Genomic DNA, 17,831 nt, shown 5'->3' on the forward strand with positions numbered 1-17,831 from the left:
ATCGCTTCTCGGCCTTTTGGCTAAGATCAAGTGTAGTATCTGTTCTTATCAGTTTAATATCTGATACGTCCCCTATCTGGGGACCATATATTAAATGGATTTTTGAGAACGGGGGCCGATTTCGAAGCTTGCTTCCGTCGCCCTATGCATTGACCCGATATGGCAGTATCTTCGGGTACAGTGCACCACCCCCTTACAGGGTTAAAAAGAAAGATTCCTACTTTCATTGCTACCTGCTTGCTGGCTAGCCAGCTAGCCAGCCCTGTGGGCCTTGCTGCTGCTGCTGCTGCAGCCAAAAAACAAAAGGTGGTGCTGCTGCTGCTTCTGCTTCTGCTTGTGTCTGGCCGCTGTTGGAGCGTCCAGGCACAGGACTTCTGCTGCTGCTGACTAAATGGCCTCCTTAATTGGATCATTTGAGTAGCCAGCACACCTGTGCAGGTAGGGCATGACATGATAGGCAGCTGCCTTGATAGCGGGTGGGTGCTGAATGTTCCTAATTGACAAAATAAGATTAATGCTTATGAAGAAATATAAAATCTCATCCCTTCCCCAATATCGCGCCACACCCCTACCCCTTAATTCCCTGGTTGAACTTGATGGACATATGTCTTTTTTCGACCGTACTAACTATGTAACTATGTAACATAACATGGGGGGGGGGGGTCTCCTGGCTGTTCACACAGGTGTGTCATTGCTGTACATTGACCATGCATTGCTTCTGTGGTATTGCAAAGGCAAAGACAAATGCTTCCAGCCATCCATTGCACTAATGGATTGGTCATCAGCTGGCTGTCTATGTCCCGCATCAATATAGACCAAAGTACAGAGGGTTAGGCTATGCTATTGTGCACCTACCTGATGCATCAGAAGGTGCGAGGCCCTTGCTAAATTCTGTGCACAGACTTTGAGATCTATGCTTTAGACTGTATCTAAACCTGCTCCAACATGGACTGACATTCTGGCCTACTTTCAGCCGATGCGACTTGTCTGTCGCTGAACAGTCGCTTTTTATGTATTCAGCACCTATGTATAATGTTGTAAAAATGCTCTAGAAGCTAAAGTCGCAGAAATGTCACACATATTTGGCCTGCAACTTTCTGTGCGACAAATTCAGACAGGAAAAATCAGTATAAATCCTTAGAAAATTATCCCCCAGTGTCTCCATCTGCTGGCGGTATTGAATAAGCATTGCTGCACTGATGGGGTATGCATTAGACGAAAAAAAAGAAGAAAAAGAAGAATAATACGCCCAGAAAAGAGGCGAAAAGGAGAAAAACGTAAAAAAACGTGAAAAAAAAGTAAGAGGAAGAGAAGGGAAAAAAAGGTGGAAATGGGTTTAAAAGTGATTTCGGCGGAGAAATATATATATATATATATATATATATATATATATATACGCGCACACACACACATATATATAAACGTATTCTCCGTTGAGATATTGCAGCCGCTGCTGTGTCCAGGCCCAGGAGCCTTAGCACTGTGCTGTGATGTCACTCAATACCACTGACATCACTAGGTGTAAACAACATCTCTCCTTTGCTGTGTATGTGACTATGGAGCTGTTTGGTGATGTCGTCTATTATGGCCTTCATAGAAGCAACAGGAGATTGTTGCATCCATCTAGAACCCTCAGAACTACAGTGCTATGATGTCACTCACTTCCACAGGCCTTGCAGAGTGTAAACAACAACAACCCAGCTTTGTTGTGTATGTAACCATAGGGATTTGTGATGTCACCTAGAACCTTCACAGCAGCGACAGCTTTATGAGGAGCATCAGCACTGCTCTGCCTGAGCAGAACCATCACCGCCATAGGTTGTCAAATAACCCGGGTTTAACCCACACAGGTAAGTCCAATGGGGTGCAGGCATGTCCTCTATGCTTACAGCTTCCCGTGGGTGTTGGTTTGATACCGTTTGGGGACAGCCAAGGAGGCATCTGCAGGCAACAAAGGTAGGTGTGTGCTTGTGTGTGTGTTTCCTATGCAGATCCTAAGCCCAGTGTCACATGCAAGTAGGAGGAGTAAGAAGGGTTCCTGGCAAATCCGGGTTATGGATTGCATTTAAAAAGGCCCCGTGGGAGTGCAATGGGCCCCTGTCTTGCTGCTTAGCAATAATGGTATGGGTTTAGGTTCTGCTGTGTGTACTGGTGGTTGACTGCCCCCCAGCCCAGAGTGTGCATGGAAAATTGTCTGGCAGCCTCCCTGACAGCAAGCAGTGATAGTGCCCATGAAGGGGACCTTGTTGGGCCCGCCCCTTTCACGGTTATCGCTTCTCGGCCTTTTGGCTAAGATCAAGTGTAGTATCTGTTCTTATCAGTTTAATATCTGATACGTCCCCTATCTGGGGACCATATATTAAATGGATTTTTGAGAACGGGGGCCGATTTCGAAGCTTGCTTCCGTCGCCCTATGCATTGACCCGATATGGCAGTATCTTCGGGTACAGTGCACCACCCCCTTACAGGGTTAAAAAGAAAGATTCCTACTTTCATTGCTACCTGCTTGCTGGCTAGCCAGCTAGCCAGCCCTGTGGGCCTTGCTGCTGCTGCTGCTGCAGCCAAAAAACAAAAGGTGGTGCTGCTGCTGCTTCTGCTTCTGCTTGTGTCTGGCCGCTGTTGGAGCGTCCAGGCACAGGACTTCTGCTGCTGCTGACTAAATGGCCTCCTTAATTGGATCATTTGAGTAGCCAGCACACCTGTGCAGGTAGGGCATGACATGATAGGCAGCTGCCTTGATAGCGGGTGGGTGCTGAATGTTCCTAATTGACAAAATAAGATTAATTGTTACGCCGAGCGCTCCGGGTCCCCGTTCCTCCCCGGAGCGCTCGCCTCATCCTCGTTGCTGCAGCGCCCCGGTCAGATCCACTGACCGGGTGCGCTGCGGTACCGCCTCCAGCCGGGATGCGATTCGCGATGCGGGTGGCGCCCGCTCGCGATGCGCACCCCGGTCCCCGTACCTGACTCGCTCTCCGTCGGTCCTGTCCCGGCGCGCGCGGCCCCGCTCCCTAGGGCGCGCGCGCGCCGGGTCTCTGCGATTTAAAGGGCCAGTGCACCAATGTTGGTGCCTGGCCCAATCTTCCCAATTAGCTTAATTAGTGTTATCACCTGTGCACTTCCCTATATCACCTCACTTCCCCTGCACTCCCTCGCCGGATCTTGTTGCACTTGTGCCTAGTGAAAGCGTTCCCTTGTTTGTTCCTAGCCCGTGTTCCAGACCTCCTGCCGTTGCCCCTGACTACGAACCTTGCCGCCTGCCCCCGACCTTCTGCTACGTCCGACTTTGCTTCTGCCTACTCCCTTGTACCTCGCCTATCTTCAGCAGTCAGAGAGGTGAGCCGTTGCTAGTGGATACGACCTGGTCACTACCGCCGCAGCAAGACCATCCCGCTTTGCGGCGGGCTCTGGTGAAAACCTGTAGTGGCTTAGAACCGGTCCACTAGCGCGGTCCTCGCCATCCCTCTCTGACACAGAGGATCCACTACCTGCCAGCCGGCATCGTGACAGTAGATCCGGCCATGGATCCCGCTGAGGTCCCTCTGCCTTATATCTCGGATATCACCACGGTGATCGCCCAGCAATCCCGACAGATCGCCCATCTAACCCACCAGCTGTCGGAAATGTCCACCATTGCGCACCAACTTCAGTCGCAACTTCACCAGCAATCTTCTCCTCCGCCAGCTCCTGCACCTCCTCCGCAGCGAGTGGCCACTCCTAGCCTCCGCCTGTCCTTGCCGGACAAATTTAATGGGGACTCTAAGTATTGCCATGGCTTTCTTTCGCAATGTTCCCAGCACTTGGAGATGATGTCGGACCAGTTTCCTACTGAAAGGTCTAAGGTGGCTTTCGTGTTCTGCCTTCTGTCTGGAAAAGCCCTGTCATGGGCCGCACCGCTCTGGGACCGCAATGACCCCGTCACTGCCTCTGTACACTCCTTCTTCTCGGAAATTCGAAGTGTCTTTGAGGAACCTGCCCGAGCTTCTTCAGCCGAGATTGCCCTGCTGAACCTGGCCCAGGGTGTTTCTTCCGTTGGCGAGTACGCCATTCAGTTCCGTGCTCTTGCTTACGAGTTGTCCTGGAATAGTGAGGTTCTCTGCGCGACCTTTAAAAAAGGCCTATCCAGCAACATTAAAGATGTTCTGGCCGCACGAGAGACTCCTGCTGACCTACATGAACTCATTCATCTTGCCACTCGCATTGACATGCGTTCTTCCGGATGGCGTCTGGAGCTCCGCCTGGATATGGACTTTGTTCGCACGAAGCGTTTTTTCTCCCCGGCTCCTCTCTCCTCTGGTCCTCTGCAATCCGTTCCTGTGCTTCCCGCCGCGGAGGCTATGCAAGTTGACCGGTCTCGCTTGACACCTCAAGAGAGGACACGACGCCGCATGGAGAATCTTTGCCTGTACTATGCCGGTACCGAACACTTCCGGAAGGATTGTCCTATCCGTCCTCCCCGCCTGGAAAGACGTACGCTGACTCCGCACAAAGGTGACACAGTTCTTGATGTCAACTCTGCTTCTCCACGCCTTACTGTGCCTGTGCGGATATCTGCCTCTACCTTCTCCTTCTCTACTATGGTCTTCTTGGATTCCGGATCTGCAGGAAAAAAATTTTTGGCCTCTCTTATCAACAGGTTCTACGTCCCTGTGACCAGTCTCGCCAGACCCCTCTACATCTATTGTATTAACAATGAAAGATTGGACTGTCTCATGCGTTTCCGCACAGAACCCCTCCTAATGTGCATCGGACCTCATCACGGAAAAATTGACTTTTTTTTCCTCAGGTTCTTTGGCCCCAAGAAGAGGGGGAGACCCAAGGGGGGGGGTACTGTTACGCCGAGCGCTCCGGGTCCCCGTTCCTCCCCGGAGCGCTCGCCTCATCCTCGTTGCTGCAGCGCCCCGGTCAGATCCACTGACCGGGTGCGCTGCGGTACCGCCTCCAGCCGGGATGCGATTCGCGATGCGGGTGGCGCCCGCTCGCGATGCGCACCCCGGTCCCCGTACCTGACTCGCTCTCCGTCGGTCCTGTCCCGGCGCGCGCGGCCCCGCTCCCTAGGGCGCGCGCGCGCCGGGTCTCTGCGATTTAAAGGGCCAGTGCACCAATGTTGGTGCCTGGCCCAATCTTCCCAATTAGCTTAATTAGTGTTATCACCTGTGCACTTCCCTATATCACCTCATTTCCCCTGCACTCCCTCGCCGGATCTTGTTGCACTTGTGCCTAGTGAAAGCGTTCCCTTGTTTGTTCCTAGCCCGTGTTCCAGACCTCCTGCCGTTGCCCCTGACTACGAACCTTGCCGCCTGCCCCCGACCTTCTGCTACGTCCGACTTTGCTTCTGCCTACTCCCTTGTACCTCGCCTATCTTCAGCAGTCAGAGAGGTGAGCCGTTGCTAGTGGATACGACCTGGTCACTACCGCCGCAGCAAGACCATCCCGCTTTGCGGCGGGCTCTGGTGAAAACCTGTAGTGGCTTAGAACCGGTCCACTAGCGCGGTCCTCGCCATCCCTCTCTGACACAGAGGATCCACTACCTGCCAGCCGGCATCGTGACATTAATGCTTATGAAGAAATATAAAATCTCATCCCTTCCCCAATATCGCGCCACACCCCTACCCCTTAATTCCCTGGTTGAACTTGATGGACATATGTCTTTTTTCGACCGTACTAACTATGTAACTATGTAACATAACATGGGGGGGGGGGTCTCCTGGCTGTTCACACAGGTGTGTCATTGCTGTACATTGACCATGCATTGCTTCTGTGGTATTGCAAAGGCAAAGACAAATGCTTCCAGCCATCCATTGCACTAATGGATTGGTCATCAGCTGGCTGTCTATGTCCCGCATCAATATAGACCAAAGTACAGAGGGTTAGGCTATGCTATTGTGCACCTACCTGATGCATCAGAAGGTGCGAGGCCCTTGCTAAATTCTGTGCACAGACTTTGAGATCTATGCTTTAGACTGTATCTAAACCTGCTCCAACATGGACTGACATTCTGGCCTACTTTCAGCCGATGCGACTTGTCTGTCGCTGAACAGTCGCTTTTTATGTATTCAGCACCTATGTATAATGTTGTAAAAATGCTCTAGAAGCTAAAGTCGCAGAAATGTCACACATATTTGGCCTGCAACTTTCTGTGTGACAAATTCAGACAGGAAAAATCAGTATAAATCCTTAGAAAATTATCCCCCAGTGTCTCCATCTGCTGGCGGTATTGAATAAGCATTGCTGCACTGATGGGGTATGCATTAGACGAAAAAAAAGAAGAAAAAGAAGAATAATACGCCCAGAAAAGAGGCGAAAAGGAGAAAAACGTAAAAAAACGTGAAAAAAAAGTAAGAGGAAGAGAAGGGAAAAAAAGGTGGAAATGGGTTTAAAAGTGATTTCGGCGGAGAAATATATATATATATATATATATATATATATATATATATATATATATACGCGCACACACACACATATATATAAACGTATTCTCCGTTGAGATATTGCAGCCGCTGCTGTGTCCAGGCCCAGGAGCCTTAGCACTGTGCTGTGATGTCACTCAATACCACTGACATCACTAGGTGTAAACAACATCTCTCCTTTGCTGTGTATGTGACTATGGAGCTGTTTGGTGATGTCGTCTATTATGGCCTTCATAGAAGCAACAGGAGATTGTTGCATCCATCTAGAACCCTCAGAACTACAGTGCTATGATGTCACTCACTTCCACAGGCCTTGCAGAGTGTAAACAACAACAACCCAGCTTTGTTGTGTATGTAACCATAGGGATTTGTGATGTCACCTAGAACCTTCACAGCAGCGACAGCTTTATGAGGAGCATCAGCACTGCTCTGCCTGAGCAGAACCATCACCGCCATAGGTTGTCAAATAACCCGGGTTTAACCCACACAGGTAAGTCCAATGGGGTGCAGGCATGTCCTCTATGCTTACAGCTTCCCGTGGGTGTTGGTTTGATACCGTTTGGGGACAGCCAAGGAGGCATCTGCAGGCAACAAAGGTAGGTGTGTGCTTGTGTGTGTGTTTCCTATGCAGATCCTAAGCCCAGTGTCACATGCAAGTAGGAGGAGTAAGAAGGGTTCCTGGCAAATCCGGGTTATGGATTGCATTTAAAAAGGCCCCGTGGGAGTGCAATGGGCCCCTGTCTTGCTGCTTAGCAATAATGGTATGGGTTTAGGTTCTGCTGTGTGTACTGGTGGTTGACTGCCCCCCAGCCCAGAGTGTGCATGGAAAATTGTCTGGCAGCCTCCCTGACAGCAAGCAGTGATAGTGCCCATGAAGGGGACCTTGTTGGGCCCGCCCCTTTCACGGTTATCGCTTCTCGGCCTTTTGGCTAAGATCAAGTGTAGTATCTGTTCTTATCAGTTTAATATCTGATACGTCCCCTATCTGGGGACCATATATTAAATGGATTTTTGAGAACGGGGGCCGATTTCGAAGCTTGCTTCCGTCGCCCTATGCATTGACCCGATATGGCAGTATCTTCGGGTACAGTGCACCACCCCCTTACAGGGTTAAAAAGAAAGATTCCTACTTTCATTGCTACCTGCTTGCTGGCTAGCCAGCTAGCCAGCCCTGTGGGCCTTGCTGCTGCTGCTGCTGCAGCCAAAAAACAAAAGGTGGTGCTGCTGCTGCTTCTGCTTCTGCTTGTGTCTGGCCGCTGTTGGAGCGTCCAGGCACAGGACTTCTGCTGCTGCTGACTAAATGGCCTCCTTAATTGGATCATTTGAGTAGCCAGCACACCTGTGCAGGTAGGGCATGACATGATAGGCAGCTGCCTTGATAGCGGGTGGGTGCTGAATGTTCCTAATTGACAAAATAAGATTAATGCTTATGAAGAAATATAAAATCTCATCCCTTCCCCAATATCGCGCCACACCCCTACCCCTTAATTCCCTGGTTGAACTTGATGGACATATGTCTTTTTTCGACCGTACTAACTATGTAACTATGTAACATAACATGGGGGGGGGGGTCTCCTGGCTGTTCACACAGGTGTGTCATTGCTGTACATTGACCATGCATTGCTTCTGTGGTATTGCAAAGGCAAAGACAAATGCTTCCAGCCATCCATTGCACTAATGGATTGGTCATCAGCTGGCTGTCTATGTCCCGCATCAATATAGACCAAAGTACAGAGGGTTAGGCTATGCTATTGTGCACCTACCTGATGCATCAGAAGGTGCGAGGCCCTTGCTAAATTCTGTGCACAGACTTTGAGATCTATGCTTTAGACTGTATCTAAACCTGCTCCAACATGGACTGACATTCTGGCCTACTTTCAGCCGATGCGACTTGTCTGTCGCTGAACAGTCGCTTTTTATGTATTCAGCACCTATGTATAATGTTGTAAAAATGCTCTAGAAGCTAAAGTCGCAGAAATGTCACACATATTTGGCCTGCAACTTTCTGTGCGACAAATTCAGACAGGAAAAATCAGTATAAATCCTTAGAAAATTATCCCCCAGTGTCTCCATCTGCTGGCGGTATTGAATAAGCATTGCTGCACTGATGGGGTATGCATTAGACGAAAAAAAAGAAGAAAAAGAAGAATAATACGCCCAGAAAAGAGGCGAAAAGGAGAAAAACGTAAAAAAAACGTGAAAAAAAAGTAAGAGGAAGAGAAGGGAAAAAAAGGTGGAAATGGGTTTAAAAGTGATTTCGGCGGAGAATATATATATATATATATATATATATATATATATATATATATATATATATATATACGCGCACACACACACATATATATAAACGTATTCTCCGTTGAGATATTGCAGCCGCTGCTGTGTCCAGGCCCAGGAGCCTTAGCACTGTGCTGTGATGTCACTCAATACCACTGACATCACTAGGTGTAAACAACATCTCTCCTTTGCTGTGTATGTGACTATGGAGCTGTTTGGTGATGTCGTCTATTATGGCCTTCATAGAAGCAACAGGAGATTGTTGCATCCATCTAGAACCCTCAGAACTACAGTGCTATGATGTCACTCACTTCCACAGGCCTTGCAGAGTGTAAACAACAACAACCCAGCTTTGTTGTGTATGTAACCATAGGGATTTGTGATGTCACCTAGAACCTTCACAGCAGCGACAGCTTTATGAGGAGCATCAGCACTGCTCTGCCTGAGCAGAACCATCACCGCCATAGGTTGTCAAATAACCCGGGTTTAACCCACACAGGTAAGTCCAATGGGGTGCAGGCATGTCCTCTATGCTTACAGCTTCCCGTGGGTGTTGGTTTGATACCGTTTGGGGACAGCCAAGGAGGCATCTGCAGGCAACAAAGGTAGGTGTGTGCTTGTGTGTGTGTTTCCTATGCAGATCCTAAGCCCAGTGTCACATGCAAGTAGGAGGAGTAAGAAGGGTTCCTGGCAAATCCGGGTTATGGATTGCATTTAAAAAGGCCCCGTGGGAGTGCAATGGGCCCCTGTCTTGCTGCTTAGCAATAATGGTATGGGTTTAGGTTCTGCTGTGTGTACTGGTGGTTGACTGCCCCCCAGCCCAGAGTGTGCATGGAAAATTGTCTGGCAGCCTCCCTGACAGCAAGCAGTGATAGTGCCCATGAAGGGGACCTTGTTGGGCCCGCCCCTTTCACGGTTATCGCTTCTCGGCCTTTTGGCTAAGATCAAGTGTAGTATCTGTTCTTATCAGTTTTCATGCTGGTGGGGATGGGTGCTGCATGGAGGATGCAGGTGTACCAGGGCTTTCCGGGGCTGGTTCTGAGGAATCAGCTCGACGGCTGCCCCGATGTGACCTGTTCCCTCCGGGTCTCGCCATGAGGCTGAGAGGGTCTAGAGCCGAGGTACTTTTGTGCCTCGGGGAGTGGTGACCCCGAGGTGCCGAAACTCACTGGGAGAATAGACTCACTGGGTTGAAGCACGGGCACCATAATCTCTTCACCTTGTGGCACTCACCTCTTGATTCCCGGCCTTCTGGCTAGGATCAGAGAAATTTTTATAGATCCGGCCGGATGTCCGGGCAGTATATCTGCACACATTCACTTATTTATTTCTTTTTTGTCTCACTGTGTCACTTTTTGCGTGTTGTGTGTTCACAGGATTTGTCAGGATGCGGTAGCCCTTCTGGGTGTCCCTCCTGGCGGTCTAGGGGAGGTGTGTGTGGCCATTAGGTTCCGCACCTCCCTGCAAACACCCCGGGTACTCCTGCTTTGGCAGGGTACCTACCGTAATCGGCTCTGCGGGCAGATACCTTGGCTAGCGCCAAGGGGGATGCCGGGAGCATTTGTGGTCCCCTAGTAGCTTCGGCGAAAAGGGACATCGAACCTGGAACCTCGCAGGTACCTTTTGGTCCGGAGGCGAAGGGTAAGGTTTGTTGGGGGGCCTCTCTCCTATCGGAGAAGGGCTTGCGATAGACCGCATCCTTTGTGCACGTTTTTTTAGTGTAACACGTTTGCACTTTTTCTTGCACTTTGGGTGAATCGAAAGCACGTTCCTCGGCTAAAAAAAAAAAAAAATCTGTTCTTATCAGTTTAATATCTGATACGTCCCCTATCTGGGGACCATATATTAAATGGATTTTTGAGAACGGGGGCCGATTTCGAAGCTTGCTTCCGTCGCCCTATGCATTGACCCGATATGGCAGTATCTTCGGGTACAGTGCACCACCCCCTTACAGGGTTAAAAAGAAAGATTCCTACTTTCATTGCTACCTGCTTGCTGGCTAGCCAGCTAGCCAGCCCTGTGGGCCTTGCTGCTGCTGCTGCTGCAGCCAAAAAACAAAAGGTGGTGCTGCTGCTGCTTCTGCTTCTGCTTGTGTCTGGCCGCTGTTGGAGCGTCCAGGCACAGGACTTCTGCTGCTGCTGACTAAATGGCCTCCTTAATTGGATCATTTGAGTAGCCAGCACACCTGTGCAGGTAGGGCATGACATGATAGGCAGCTGCCTTGATAGCGGGTGGGTGCTGAATGTTCCTAATTGACAAAATAAGATTAATGCTTATGAAGAAATATAAAATCTCATCCCTTCCCCAATATCGCGCCACACCCCTACCCCTTAATTCCCTGGTTGAACTTGATGGACATATGTCTTTTTTCGACCGTACTAACTATGTAACTATGTAACATAACATGGGGGGGGGGGGGGGTCTCCTGGCTGTTCACACAGGTGTGTCATTGCTGTACATTGACCATGCATTGCTTCTGTGGTATTGCAAAGGCAAAGACAAATGCTTCCAGCCATCCATTGCACTAATGGATTGGTCATCAGCTGGCTGTCTATGTCCCGCATCAATATAGACCAAAGTACAGAGGGTTAGGCTATGCTATTGTGCACCTACCTGATGCATCAGAAGGTGCGAGGCCCTTGCTAAATTCTGTGCACAGACTTTGAGATCTATGCTTTAGACTGTATCTAAACCTGCTCCAACATGGACTGACATTCTGGCCTACTTTCAGCCGATGCGACTTGTCTGTCGCTGAACAGTCGCTTTTTATGTATTCAGCACCTATGTATAATGTTGTAAAAATGCTCTAGAAGCTAAAGTCGCAGAAATGTCACACATATTTGGCCTGCAACTTTCTGTGCGACAAATTCAGACAGGAAAAATCAGTATAAATCCTTAGAAAATTATCCCCCAGTGTCTCCATCTGCTGGCGGTATTGAATAAGCATTGCTGCACTGATGGGGTATGCATTAGACGAAAAAAAAGAAGAAAAAGAAGAATAATACGCCCAGAAAAGAGGCGAAAAGGAGAAAAACGTAAAAAAACGTGAAAAAAAAGTAAGAGGAAGAGAAGGGAAAAAAAGGTGGAAATGGGTTTAAAAGTGATTTCGGCGGAGAAATATATATATATATATATATATATATATATATATATATATATACGCGCACACACACACATATATATAAACGTATTCTCCGTTGAGATATTGCAGCCGCTGCTGTGTCCAGGCCCAGGAGCCTTAGCACTGTGCTGTGATGTCACTCAATACCACTGACATCACTAGGTGTAAACAACATCTCTCCTTTGCTGTGTATGTGACTATGGAGCTGTTTGGTGATGTCGTCTATTATGGCCTTCATAGAAGCAACAGGAGATTGTTGCATCCATCTAGAACCCTCAGAACTACAGTGCTATGATGTCACTCACTTCCACAGGCCTTGCAGAGTGTAAACAACAACAACCCAGCTTTGTTGTGTATGTAACCATAGGGATTTGTGATGTCACCTAGAACCTTCACAGCAGCGACAGCTTTATGAGGAGCATCAGCACTGCTCTGCCTGAGCAGAACCATCACCGCCATAGGTTGTCAAATAACCCGGGTTTAACCCACACAGGTAAGTCCAATGGGGTGCAGGCATGTCCTCTATGCTTACAGCTTCCCGTGGGTGTTGGTTTGATACCGTTTGGGGACAGCCAAGGAGGCATCTGCAGGCAACAAAGGTAGGTGTGTGCTTGTGTGTGTGTTTCCTATGCAGATCCTAAGCCCAGTGTCACATGCAAGTAGGAGGAGTAAGAAGGGTTCCTGGCAAATCCGGGTTATGGATTGCATTTAAAAAGGCCCCGTGGGAGTGCAATGGGCCCCTGTCTTGCTGCTTAGCAATAATGGTATGGGTTTAGGTTCTGCTGTGTGTACTGGTGGTTGACTGCCCCCCAGCCCAGAGTGTGCATGGAAAATTGTCTGGCAGCCTCCCTGACAGCAAGCAGTGATAGTGCCCATGAAGGGGACCTTGTTGGGCCCGCCCCTTTCACGGTTATCGCTTCTCGGCCTTTTGGCTAAGATCAAGTGTAGTATCTGTTCTTATCAGTTTAATATCTGATACGTCCCCTATCTGGGGACCATATATTAAATGGATTTTTGAGAACGGGGGCCGATTTCGAAGCTTGCTTCCGTCGCCCTATGCATTGACCCGATATGGCAGTATCTTCGGGTACAGTGCACCACCCCCTTACAGGGTTAAAAAGAAAGATTCCTACTTTCATTGCTACCTGCTTGCTGGCTAGCCAGCTAGCCAGCCCTGTGGGCCTTGCTGCTGCTGCTGCTGCAGCCAAAAAACAAAAGGTGGTGCTGCTGCTGCTTCTGCTTCTGCTTGTGTCTGGCCGCTGTTGGAGCGTCCAGGCACAGGACTTCTGCTGCTGCTGACTAAATGGCCTCCTTAATTGGATCATTTGAGTAGCCAGCACACCTGTGCAGGTAGGGCATGACATGATAGGCAGCTGCCTTGATAGCGGGTGGGTGCTGAATGTTCCTAATTGACAAAATAAGATTAATGCTTATGAAGAAATATAAAATCTCATCCCTTCCCCAATATCGCGCCACACCCCTACCCCTTAATTCCCTGGTTGAACTTGATGGACATATGTCTTTTTTCGACCGTACTAACTATGTAACTATGTAACATAACATGGGGGGGGGGGGGGTCTCCTGGCTGTTCACACAGGTGTGTCATTGCTGTACATTGACCATGCATTGCTTCTGTGGTATTGCAAAGGCAAAGACAAATGCTTCCAGCCATCCATTGCACTAATGGATTGGTCATCAGCTGGCTGTCTATGTCCCGCATCAATATAGACCAAAGTACAGAGGGTTAGGCTATGCTATTGTGCACCTACCTGATGCATCAGAAGGTGCGAGGCCCTTGCTAAATTCTGTGCACAGACTTTGAGATCTATGCTTTAGACTGTATCTAAACCTGCTCCAACATGGACTGACATTCTGGCCTACTTTCAGCCGATGCGACTTGTCTGTCGCTGAACAGTCGCTTTTTATGTATTCAGCACCTATGTATAATGTTGTAAAAATGCTCTAGAAGCTAAAGTCGCAGAAATGTCACACATATTTGGCCTGCAACTTTCTGTGCGACAAATTCAGACAGGAAAAATCAGTATAAATCCTTAGAAAATTATCCCCCAGTGTCTCCATCTGCTGGCGGTATTGAATAAGCATTGCTGCACTGATGGGGTATGCATTAGACGAAAAAAAAGAAGAAAAAGAAGAATAATACGCCCAGAAAAGAGGCGAAAAGGAGAAAAACGTAAAAAAACGTGAAAAAAAAGTAAGAGGAAGAGAAGGGAAAAAAAGGTGGAAATGGGTTTAAAAGTGATTTCGGCGGAGAAATATATATATATATATATATATATATATATATATATATATATATACGCGCACACACACACATATATATAAACGTATTCTCCGTTGAGATATTGCAGCCGCTGCTGTGTCCAGGCCCAGGAGCCTTAGCACTGTGCTGTGATGTCACTCAATACCACTGACATCACTAGGTGTAAACAACATCTCTCCTTTGCTGTGTATGTGACTATGGAGCTGTTTGGTGATGTCGTCTATTATGGCCTTCATAGAAGCAACAGGAGATTGTTGCATCCATCTAGAACCCTCAGAACTACAGTGCTATGATGTCACTCACTTCCACAGGCCTTGCAGAGTGTAAACAACAACAACCCAGCTTTGTTGTGTATGTAACCATAGGGATTTGTGATGTCACCTAGAACCTTCACAGCAGCGACAGCTTTATGAGGAGCATCAGCACTGCTCTGCCTGAGCAGAACCATCACCGCCATAGGTTGTCAAATAACCCGGGTTTAACCCACACAGGTAAGTCCAATGGGGTGCAGGCATGTCCTCTATGCTTACAGCTTCCCGTGGGTGTTGGTTTGATACCGTTTGGGGACAGCCAAGGAGGCATCTGCAGGCAACAAAGGTAGGTGTGTGCTTGTGTGTGTGTTTCCTATGCAGATCCTAAGCCCAGTGTCACATGCAAGTAGGAGGAGTAAGAAGGGTTCCTGGCAAATCCGGGTTATGGATTGCATTTAAAAAGGCCCCGTGGGAGTGCAATGGGCCCCTGTCTTGCTGCTTAGCAATAATGGTATGGGTTTAGGTTCTGCTGTGTGTACTGGTGGTTGACTGCCCCCCAGCCCAGAGTGTGCATGGAAAATTGTCTGGCAGCCTCCCTGACAGCAAGCAGTGATAGTGCCCATGAAGGGGACCTTGTTGGGCCCGCCCCTTTCACGGTTATCGCTTCTCGGCCTTTTGGCTAAGATCAAGTGTAGTATCTGTTCTTATCAGTTTAATATCTGATACGTCCCCTATCTGGGGACCATATATTAAATGGATTTTTGAGAACGGGGGCCGATTTCGAAGCTTGCTTCCGTCGCCCTATGCATTGACCCGATATGGCAGTATCTTCGGGTACAGTGCACCACCCCCTTACAGGGTTAAAAAGAAAGATTCCTACTTTCATTGCTACCTGCTTGCTGGCTAGCCAGCTAGCCAGCCCTGTGGGCCTTGCTGCTGCTGCTGCTGCAGCCAAAAAACAAAAGGTGGTGCTGCTGCTGCTTCTGCTTCTGCTTGTGTCTGGCCGCTGTTGGAGCGTCCAGGCACAGGACTTCTGCTGCTGCTGACTAAATGGCCTCCTTAATTGGATCATTTGAGTAGCCAGCACACCTGTGCAGGTAGGGCATGACATGATAGGCAGCTGCCTTGATAGCGGGTGGGTGCTGAATGTTCCTAATTGACAAAATAAGATTAATGCTTATGAAGAAATATAAAATCTCATCCCTTCCCCAATATCGCGCCACACCCCTACCCCTTAATTCCCTGGTTGAACTTGATGGACATATGTCTTTTTTCGACCGTACTAACTATGTAACTATGTAACATAACATGGGGGGGGGGGGGTCTCCTGGCTGTTCACACAGGTGTGTCATTGCTGTACATTGACCATGCATTGCTTCTGTGGTATTGCAAAGGCAAAGACAAATGCTTCCAGCCATCCATTGCACTAATGGATTGGTCATCAGCTGGCTGTCTATGTCCCGCATCAATATAGACCAAAGTACAGAGGGTTAGGCTATGCTATTGTGCACCTACCTGATGCATCAGAAGGTGCGAGGCCCTTGCTAAATTCTGTGCACAGACTTTGAGATCTATGCTTTAGACTGTATCTAAACCTGCTCCAACATGGACTGACATTCTGGCCTACTTTCAGCCGATGCGACTTGTCTGTCGCTGAACAGTCGCTTTTTATGTATTCAGCACCTATGTATAATGTTGTAAAAATGCTCTAGAAGCTAAAGTCGCAGAAATGTCACACATATTTGGCCTGCAACTTTCTGTGCGACAAATTCAGACAGGAAAAATCAGTATAAATCCTTAGAAAATTATCCCCCAGTGTCTCCATCTGCTGGCGGTATTGAATAAGCATTGCTGCACTGATGGGGTATGCATTAGACGAAAAAAAAGAAGAAAAAGAAGAATAATACGCCCAGAAAAGAGGCGAAAAGGAGAAAAACTTAAAAAAACGTGAAAAAAAAGTAAGAGGAAGAGAAGGAAAAAAAGGTGGAAATGGGTTTAAAAGTGATTTCGGCGGAGAAATATATATATATATATATATATATATATATATATATATATATATATACGCGCACACACACACATATATATAAACGTATTCTCCGTTGAGATATTGCAGCCGCTGCTGTGTCCAGGCCCAGGAGCCTTAGCACTGTGCTGTGATGTCACTCAATACCACTGACATCACTAGGTGTAAACAACATCTCTCCTTTGCTGTGTATGTGACTATGGAGCTGTTTGGTGATGTCGTCTATTATGGCCTTCATAGAAGCAACAGGAGATTGTTGCATCCATCTAGAACCCTCAGAACTACAGTGCTATGATGTCACTCACTTCCACAGGCCTTGCAGAGTGTAAACAACAACAACCCAGCTTTGTTGTGTATGTAACCATAGGGATTTGTGATGTCACCTAGAACCTTCACAGCAGCGACAGCTTTATGAGGAGCATCAGCACTGCTCTGCCTGAGCAGAACCATCACCGCCATAGGTTGTCAAATAACCCGGGTTTAACCCACACAGGTAAGTCCAATGGGGTGCAGGCATGTCCTCTATGCTTACAGCTTCCCGTGGGTGTTGGTTTGATACCGTTTGGGGACAGCCAAGGAGGCATCTGCAGGCAACAAAGGTAGGTGTGTGCTTGTGTGTGTGTTTCCTATGCAGATCCTAAGCCCAGTGTCACATGCAAGTAGGAGGAGTAAGAAGGGTTCCTGGCAAATCCGGGTTATGGATTGCATTTAAAAAGGCCCCGTGGAGTGCAATGGGCCGGGCCCCTGTCTTGCTGCTTAGCAATAATGGTATGGGTTTAGGTTCTGCTGTGTGTACTGGTGGTTGACTGCCCCCCAGCCCAGAGTGTGCATGGAAAATTGTCTGGCAGCCTCCCTGACAGCAAGCAGTGATAGTGCCCATGAAGGGGACCTTGTTGGGCCCGCCCCTTTCACGGTTATCGCTTCTCGGCCTTTTGGCTAAGATCAAGTGTAGTATCTGTTCTTATCAGTTTAATATCTGATACGTCCCCTATCTGGGGACCATATATTAAATGGATTTTTGAGAACGGGGGCCGATTTCGAAGCTTGCTTCCGTCGCCCTATGCATTGACCCGATATGGCAGTATCTTCGGGTACAGTGCACCACCCCCTTACAGGGTTAAAAAGAAAGATTCCTACTTTCATTGCTACCTGCTTGCTGGCTAGCCAGCTAGCCAGCCCTGTGGGCCTTGCTGCTGCTGCTGCTGCAGCCAAAAAACAAAAGGTGGTGCTGCTGCTGCTTCTGCTTCTGCTTGTGTCTGGCCGCTGTTGGAGCGTCCAGGCACAGGACTTCTGCTGCTGCTGACTAAATGGCCTCCTTAATTGGATCATTTGAGTAGCCAGCACACCTGTGCAGGTAGGGCATGACATGATAGGCAGCTGCCTTGATAGCGGGTGGGTGCTGAATGTTCCTAATTGACAAAATAAGATTAATGCTTATGAAGAAATATAAAATCTCATCCCTTCCCCA

At 48.4% G+C, this 17,831-nt stretch overlaps 6 non-coding genes and 2 pseudogenes across 6 annotated transcripts; all 8 read left to right on the plus strand.

The window, feature by feature from the left end:
- Positions 1-191, plus strand: LOC130322426 (U2 spliceosomal RNA). Its single transcript, XR_008867939.1, has one exon. It is a non-coding gene; the product is annotated as a U2 spliceosomal RNA (small nuclear RNA).
- A 2,078-nt stretch (positions 192-2,269) lies between these two features.
- On the plus strand, positions 2,270-2,460 carry LOC130322427 (U2 spliceosomal RNA). Its single transcript, XR_008867940.1, has one exon. It is a non-coding gene; the product is annotated as a U2 spliceosomal RNA (small nuclear RNA).
- A 4,856-nt stretch (positions 2,461-7,316) lies between these two features.
- LOC130322408 (U2 spliceosomal RNA) lies at positions 7,317-7,507 on the plus strand. Its single transcript, XR_008867925.1, has one exon. It is a non-coding gene; the product is annotated as a U2 spliceosomal RNA (small nuclear RNA).
- A 2,095-nt stretch (positions 7,508-9,602) lies between these two features.
- On the plus strand, positions 9,603-9,762 carry LOC130322424 (U2 spliceosomal RNA; annotated as a pseudogene).
- A 655-nt stretch (positions 9,763-10,417) lies between these two features.
- LOC130322423 (U2 spliceosomal RNA) lies at positions 10,418-10,630 on the plus strand (annotated as a pseudogene).
- Positions 10,631-12,717: 2,087 nt separating this feature from the next.
- LOC130322410 (U2 spliceosomal RNA) lies at positions 12,718-12,908 on the plus strand. Its single transcript, XR_008867926.1, has one exon. It is a non-coding gene; the product is annotated as a U2 spliceosomal RNA (small nuclear RNA).
- A 2,088-nt stretch (positions 12,909-14,996) lies between these two features.
- LOC130322411 (U2 spliceosomal RNA) lies at positions 14,997-15,187 on the plus strand. The gene has a single exon (XR_008867927.1). It is a non-coding gene; the product is annotated as a U2 spliceosomal RNA (small nuclear RNA).
- A 2,092-nt stretch (positions 15,188-17,279) lies between these two features.
- LOC130322412 (U2 spliceosomal RNA) lies at positions 17,280-17,470 on the plus strand. The gene has a single exon (XR_008867928.1). It is a non-coding gene; the product is annotated as a U2 spliceosomal RNA (small nuclear RNA).
- Positions 17,471-17,831: the final 361 nt, after the last annotated feature.

Source organism: Hyla sarda, unplaced genomic scaffold, assembly GCF_029499605.1.
Source record: "Hyla sarda isolate aHylSar1 unplaced genomic scaffold, aHylSar1.hap1 scaffold_2333, whole genome shotgun sequence".
NCBI classification, from domain to species: domain Eukaryota; kingdom Metazoa; phylum Chordata; class Amphibia; order Anura; family Hylidae; genus Hyla; species Hyla sarda.